Source organism: Scyliorhinus canicula, chromosome 4 (assembly GCF_902713615.1).
Source record: "Scyliorhinus canicula chromosome 4, sScyCan1.1, whole genome shotgun sequence".
NCBI lineage: Eukaryota > Metazoa > Chordata > Chondrichthyes > Carcharhiniformes > Scyliorhinidae > Scyliorhinus > Scyliorhinus canicula.
The window spans coordinates 140892670-140898299 of record NC_052149.1 but is presented as its reverse complement, the minus strand read 5'-3'; the positions used below and the strand labels follow the sequence as shown (position 1 = coordinate 140898299).

The 5630-nt window shown below is 60.4% G+C and overlaps 1 long non-coding RNA gene across 1 annotated transcript in view; it reads left to right on the top strand.

The window, feature by feature from the left end:
* LOC119964158 overlaps window positions 1-4653 on the top strand; it is a 7851-nt gene extending 3198 nt beyond the window's left edge. The window contains exon 2 of the long non-coding RNA XR_005460263.1: window positions 4388-4653. This is a non-coding gene — a long non-coding RNA (uncharacterized LOC119964158). The remainder of the gene's footprint in view (window positions 1-4387) is intronic.
* Window positions 4654-5630: the final 977 nt, after the last annotated feature.

The following is a 5630-nucleotide window of genomic DNA, read 5'->3' as shown; positions in this document are numbered from 1 at the left end:
TCGACCCCCCATCAACCAATCCCGACCCCCCATCAACCAACATCGACCCCCTATCAACCAACACCGACCCCCCCTCCCCACACCAACCAGCCCCGACCCCCCACCAACCATAACGACCCCCATCAACCCTAACCCCCCACCAACCAACTAACCCCGACCACCCATCGACCAACCCCGACCCCCCACCCCCCACCAACCAACCCCGATCCCCCATCCACCAACCCCGACCACCCAACCCCGACCCCCCCATCCACCACCCCGACCCCCCCATCCACCAACCCCGACCCCCCATCCACCAACCCCGACCCTCCACCAACCAACCCCGACCCCCCCATCCACCAACCCCGACCCCCCACCAACCAACCCCGACCCCCCACCAACCCCGACACCCCATCAACCAACCCCAACCCCCTCACCAACCAACCCCGACCCCCCCATCAACCAACCCCAACCCCCTCACCAACCAACCCCGACCCCCCATCAACCAACCCCGAACCCCTATCAACCAACACCGACCCCCCACCACCAACCAACCCCGACCCCCCATCCACCAACCAACCCCGACCCCCCATCCACCACCCCGACCCCCCACCAACCAACCCCCGACCCCCCACCAACCCCGAACCCCCACTAACCAACGCCGACCCCCATCAACCAACCTCAACACCCCATCAACCAACCCCAACCCCCTCAGCAACCAACCCCGACACCCCATCAACCAACCCCAACCCCCTCACCAACCAACCCCCACCCCCCATCAACCAACCCCGACCCCCCATCAAACCAACACCGACCCCCCACCACCAACCAACCCCGACCCCCCATCCACCAACCCCGACCCCCCACCAACCAACCCTGATCCCCCATCAACCAACCCCGAACCCCCATCAAACAACCCCGAACCCCACCAACCAACCCCGACCCCCATCAACCAACCCCAACACCCCATCAACCAACCCCAACCCCCCTCACCAACCAGCCTCGACCCCCCAGCAACCAACCCCGACCCCCCATCAACCAACCCCGACCCCCTATCAACCAACACCGACCTCCCCTCCCCACCAACCAACCCTGATCCCCCATCCACCAACCCCGACCCCCCACCAACCAACCCCAACCCCCTATCAACCAACACCCGACCCCTCCCCACCAACCAACCCCGACCCCCCACCAACCATCCCGACCCCCATCAACCCTAACCCCCCACCAACCAACTAACCCCGACCACCCATCCACCAACTCCGACCCCCCACCCCCCACCAACCAACCCCGATCCCCCATCCACCAACCCCGACCACCCATCCACCAACCCCGACCCCCCATCCACCAACCCGACCCCCCACCAACCAACCCCGGCCCCCCATCCACCAACCCCGACCCCCCCACCAACCAACCCCGACCCTCCATCCACCAACCCCGACCCCCCATCAACCAACCCCGACCCCCCATTAACCAACCCTGACCCCCCCACCAACCAACCCCGAAACTCCATCAACCAACCGACCCCCATCAACCAACCCCGACCCCCCCCCCACCAACCAACCCCGACACCCCATCAACCAACCCCGACCCCCCCCATCCACCAACCCCGACCCCCCACCCCCCCACAAACCAACCCCGATCCCCTATCCACCAACCCCGACCACCCATCCACCAACCCCGACCCCCCCCATCCACCAACCCCGACCCCCCACCAACCAACCCCGACCCCCCATCCACCAACCCCGACCCCCCCATCAACCAACCCCGACCCCCCATCAACCAACCCCGACCCCCCACCAATCAACCCCGACCCCCATCAACCAACCCCGACCCCCCTCACCAGCTAGCCTCGACCCCCCATCAATCAATCCCGACACCCCATCCACCAACCCCGACCCCCCACCAACCTACCCCGACCCCCCACCAACCCCGACACCCCATCAACCAACCACAACCCCCTCACCAACCAACCCCGACCCCCCATCAACCAACCCCAACCCCCTCACCAACCAACCCCGACCCCCCATCAACCAACCTCGAACCCCTATCAACCAACACCGACCCCCCACCACCAACCAACCCCGACCCCCCATCCACCAACCCCGACCCCCCACCAACCAACCCCCGACCCCCCACCAACCCCGAACCCCCACCAACCAACCCCGACCCCCATCAACCAACCCCAACACCCCATCAACCAACCCCAACCCCCTCAGCAACCAACCCCGACACCCCATCAACCAACCCCAACCCCCTCACCAACCAACCCCCACCCCCCATCAACCAACCCCGACCCCCTATCAACCAACACCGACCCCCCACCACCAACCAACCCCGACCCCCCATCCACCAACCCCGACCCCCCACCAACCAACCCTGATCCCCCATCAACCAACCCCGAACCCCCATCAAACAACCCCGAACCCCCACCAACCAACCCCGACCCCCATCAACCAACCCCAACACCCCATCAACCAACCCCAACCCCCCTCACCAACCAGCCTCGACCCCCCAGCAACCAACCCCGACCCCCCATCACCAACCCCGACCCCCTATCAACCAACACCGACCCCCCTCCCCACCAACCAACCCTGATCCCCCATCCACCAACCCCGACCCCCCACCAACCAACCCCAACCCCCTCACCAACCAACCCCGACCCCCTCACCACCAACCCCGACCCCCTATCAACCAACACCGACCCCCCACCACCAACCAACCCCGACCCCCCATCCACCAACCCCGACCCCCCCACCACCAACCCCAACCCCCTCACCAACCAACCCCAACCCCCTCACCAACCAACCCCGACCCCCTCATCAACCAACCCCGACCCCCCTCACCAACCAGCCTCGACCCCCCAGCAACCAACACCGACCCCCCTCCCCACCAACCAACCCCGATCCCCCATCAACCAACCCCGACGCCCCACCAACCATCCCGACCCCCATCAACCCCAACCCCTACCCCCATCAACCAACCCCGACCACCCATCAAACCCGACCCCCCACATCAACCAACCCCGACCCCCCCACAAAGCCAACCAACCCCGACTCCTCCCCAACCAACCCCGATCCCCCACCAACCAAACCCGACCCCCCCATCAACCAACCCCGACTCCTCCCCAACCAACCCCGATCCCCCACCAACCAGCCCCGATCCCCCACCAACCAACCCCGACCCCCATCAACCAACCCCGACCCCCCATCAACCAAACCCGATCCCCCATCAACCAACCCCGACCCCCCATCAACCAACCCCGACCCCCCATCAACCAACCCCGACCCCCCATCAACAAACCCCGACCCCCCATCAACCAACCCCGACCCCCCCACCAACAAACCCCGACCCCCCCCCCACCAACCAACCCCGACCCCGCATCAACCAACCCCGACACCCCACCAACCAACCCCGACCCCCCACCAACCAACCCCGACCCCCCACCAACCAACCCCGACCCCTTCACCAACCAACCCCGACCCCCCACCAACCAACCAATCCCGATCCCCCATCAACCAACACCGACCCCCCACCAACCAACCCCGACCCCTTCACCAACCAACCCCGACCCCCCACCAACCAACCAACCCCGATCCCCCATCAACCAACCCGACCCCCCCATCAACCAACCCCGACCCCCCATCAACCAACCCCGACCCCTCACCAACCAACCAGTCCCCGGCCCCCACCAACTAACCCCGACCCCCCATCAACCAATCCCCGGCCCCCACCAACCAACCCCGACCTCCCACCAACCAACCAACCAACCCCGATCCCCCACCAACCAACCCCGACCTCCCACCAACCAACCAACCAACCCCGATCCCCCACCAACCAACCCCGACCCCCCCCCCCACCAACCAACCAATCCCCGGCCCCCACCAACCAACCCTGATCCCCCACCAACCAACCCCGACCCCCCCACCAACCAACCCTGATCCCCCACCAACAACCAACCCGACCCCCTAATAACCATCACCGTCCTCCGATCTACCAACCCGACCCCGCCCCGCCCCCGCCACCAACGAGCCCCGACCCCACACCACCAACCAACCCCGACCCTCAAACAACTAAACAGCCCGACCCCCAAACAACCCCAAACCAAATTTAAATTCAAAGGAAAGAAACTTGCATGGATGGGCAGATGGAGAGGGCGGTGGGGAGGATAGAAAGACATTCAGGACATTCCATTGGGTTTTAAAGCCAATGAGGGACTTGCTGAAATGTCGGCACCTATTGTGAGTGTTTACACGGCAGCAGCTAATCTGTGCACAGCAAGCTCCCACAAACAGCAATGAGATAATGATTAGATAATGCTGCAGTGATGCTGGCTGTAGGATGAATGTTGGCCAGGTTACCGGTTCCCTGAAAAAAATATTTTTCTTTTCATGCCCGTTTCCCAAAGTGTCTGGAATCCTCTCCAGTCAGCCATTCAGCATTCTCCTCTGTCCAGGAAGGAAAGAGTTTGCATTTATCTAGTCCGTTTCAGAGAGGTGGTCAGCGCTTCACGATCAATGTATGGACTGACTGGCACTCACTGCCGTGATGTGAGGAGCGATGTGGACAGCTAGGTACAACAAACAGCAATCACCAATCATCTGATAAGTTTAAACAGAGACTGAATAGGAGAGCAATAGTGACCAAGACATGGAAATAAAACCCTTCCTCCTCATCCAATAGTGCTGTGATATATTCTACTCTTGAACAGTTGGAGGTGACCTGGATGCGAGAGGCGGCCCAAATCCAGCATGGCCACCATCGTGCACCCTCGATCCATATCAGACACACAGGATGGTATCATAGCCGACATCCCCGGGGCCGTCACACCTCCACCTCAAGCAGTGGTCACATAGGAACACACATGATGGGTATGGCTGAGGTTACACAGGAACACCCATGATGGATATGGCTAACGTTATACAGGGAGACACATGATGGATATGGCTGAGGTTACACAGGAACGCACGTGATGGATATGGCCGAGGTTACACAGCACACATGATGGATATGGCTGAGGTTACACAGGAACACACATAATGGATATGGCCGAGGTTATACAGCACACATGATGGATATGGCTGAGGTTACACAGGAACACACATGATGGATATGGCTGAGGTTACACAGGAGCACACATGATGGATATGGCTGAGGTTACACAGGAGCATACCACGACAGATATGGCTCAGTGTAAAACTGGGCAGTGTATCTAGGTGTGAGCCACCGCGAATGCTCAAGCACATTTGTTGTGAAAAACACACCTGGAAATAAGATCAACGTTCAGAGAAATAGGAACAGAAAATGCTTGGGAAATATTCAGCGGGTCAGGCAGTATCTTTGGGAAAAGCCAGAGTTAATGAGATGATTTTCATCTGAACTTCACTAGACACAGTTTCGCCTTTGCACCGGCGTTGGATTTTTGTTCAAATGGCGTGTCCACGTCCCCGTTGAGATGGACATTTATAAACCGGGCTCTTTGTTAAATGCATCTAATTTTTTTTTCATTTGGAAGGTAAATGGTCAAATGAAAGTTTTCTTTTTTGAGGGCTATCAGGAACTAACTAAAGCAAGGAATTTACCCCGATCCTAAATAGATTCCTCTAATTCTCCCTTTCTCACCAATTTCATGCAGAAAAGACATTCTAACT